The sequence below is a fragment of the Myotis brandtii genome, unplaced genomic scaffold, assembly GCF_000412655.1.
Source record: "Myotis brandtii unplaced genomic scaffold, ASM41265v1 scaffold1408, whole genome shotgun sequence".
Lineage (NCBI taxonomy): Eukaryota > Metazoa > Chordata > Mammalia > Chiroptera > Vespertilionidae > Myotis > Myotis brandtii.
Genome location: NW_005355029.1, coordinates 110,793 through 113,223, shown reverse-complemented (window position 1 = coordinate 113,223; position 2,431 = coordinate 110,793).

Genomic DNA, 2,431 nt, shown 5'->3' with positions numbered 1-2,431 from the left:
GAGCAGGAGGGGGTACCCGGAGGGCATGGGCTCATGGAGACGGGGTGGCCTCGCAGCCCAGATCACAGTCCAGCCCACGGAAGCCACACCCAAGAAGCCCTCCAGCTGGTGCAGGGGTGGGGGGCGGTGTGGGTGCAGGGGGCGGCAGCTGCAGTGACCTCACGGGGGCGGCCGGCCATCCCCCAGCCCTGGGCAGGATGGGCTGTATCACAGGCGCCAACAGGCAGCCTCGGGCGTCTAGAAAGAGCGTGCCTGGCCAGAGGAGCGGGGAGTCATAGGCCTGAGTGGGAGCACGGGAGCCCACACCAGACCCCACTGTTCCGGAGCCTTGAGGGCGTGAGAACAGGCCTGTGGGTCCCCACGGCCCACATGCGGGGTCCTGTCCCCCCTCCCCAGCGGCTCTCACCAGCGCTTCTCAAACCCTAAACCCTCACAGGGTCTTGGTAAAACAGCTCTTCTGACTCGGGAGGTTGGGGGGAGCGGGATCTGCACCCCCAGGCTCCTGGGTGAACCCCTGCTGTCTGGGGATCCACCTGAGGAGCCAAGCGGAAGACCAAGGAGTCGGTTCTGAACATGGGCTCTGTGAGGGGGTTGGTTCACTCTGAGGGGCCCAGGGTGTGTGATGAGTGGGCCCCCCGGAGCAGGAGGGGGTGCCCGGAGGGCATGGGCTCACGGAGACAGGGGTGGCCTTGCAGCCCAGATCACAGTCCCGCCCAGATCACAGTCCCCAGATCACAGTCCAGCAGTCGCTCCTGCAGACCCCTCGGGCCAGACCTGTGCCCTGTTCCTGCCACCCCATCGGCTGGGACGAGCCGGGGCCTGGGCCATCCTAGCGGTCCCGGGAGGGATGGGGTGAAGACCTGCTCACCAGCCCCAGCACCACCCACACTGGCGAGACCCCCTGGAGATGTGCAGAGCAGGACAGTGTGGCCACCTGAGGGTGGCAAGGCACCGTGGCTCCGTGCCAGTGCCGTCAGCACCTTCCTCCTGCCCGGCCTTGACTCTCCAGGGCGAGCAGTGAGGCTGGGCAAGGTGGGGAGAAGGGGTGCTGCCTGAGGTCTGGGAGGCGGTAGCTGGGGGAGGCCTCATGGCCAGGCTCTGGGGCAGGTCCCGGTTGTGGGAGGACCTTCAGGCCCTGGTTCCCAGGTGAGGAATTAGAGCTGAGCTTTCTGATTCATCTTCTGTTGGTGTGTGTGTGTGAGTGTGAGTGAGTGTGAGTGAGTGTGTGTGAGTGTGTGTGTGTGAGAGTGCGTGTGTGTGTGTGTGAGTGGGTGTGTGACTGTGTGTGGATATGTGTGAGTATGAGTTTGTGTGTGAAAATATATGAGTGTGTGTATGTGTGAGTGTGAGTGAGTGTGTGTGAGTGGGTGTGAGTGGGTGTGTGTGGATATGTGTGAGTATGAGTTTGTGTGTGAATATATGTGAGTGTGTGGGTGTGTTTGTAAGTGTGTGAATGTGTGAGTGGCTGTGTGTGAGTGTGAGTGTGTGTGAGTGTGAGTGCACCTGCATTTGCCTCTGGTCGGAGGGTCCCCATGTGCACAGATGTGTAGCCCATGCATCCTGGTGCAGATGTGCTCCTGTGGGCGGGACACCTGTTGCACACGCGTGTGAGCGGGTGGGAGGGGACAGGATTTCCTGGAGACTCGCACTTGAACGCCAAGCTGTCTCCATTGTCATGTCAACCAAATATTTTCCGCCTCCACACCCAGGAGTCTCGGGAGCAGGCGTCTCCTCGCGGCTCCCAAGCCCCCGCCAGACTCCCAAACCGCGAGGCAGAGCCGAGTCCCGTTTTAGCTGCTGAGGAGAAAGCAAGCAAACACATCGCGGACCCCAGGCCGCCTTCTCAGCAGAAGTTCATGTCTGAGCTTTGATCTGATACCAGGGCCGAGGCCTTGTTATTTCTAAATAACGAGCGGAATGTGTGTGCTCCGAGCCTGAACTTCTCTGGTTTGGGGGAAACAGGGCTTTCCACAGACGGCCTTTGATGCGGCCAGTGGTGCTGTCCACACGGAGATGAAAAGGCCTTTCAGAGGCCGGCGGCCGGCGGGAGGGGCCCTGGGCCTGAGTGTGCTGCCATCCGCTGGACAGTACCCTCTCCTGCCCGGGAGGGGCCCGCGGACCCTTCACTCCCTGAGCTCCCCCTGCAAGGTGGCCAGGGACCTCTGGGCTCAGAGGGTGCCCCGAGGCCAGATAGGCAGGGGGTCTCGGATGGACCTTGGCCCCCACGGCTGTTGTGCTGGGGGTTCCCCGAGGGCTCCATCGGGAGAAGCCTCCTACGAGCACCTCAAACAAGGTGTGGCTGGACCCCTGCTCCTAAGAGGGGGCAGGAGGCAGGGGTGGGCGGCAGCGGCTGGCACTGGCCCGTGGCACGTCGAGAGGATGGGGAGCGGTGCCTGCGGCAGAGGTGACCTCCAGGGGCAGGGCTGTGAGC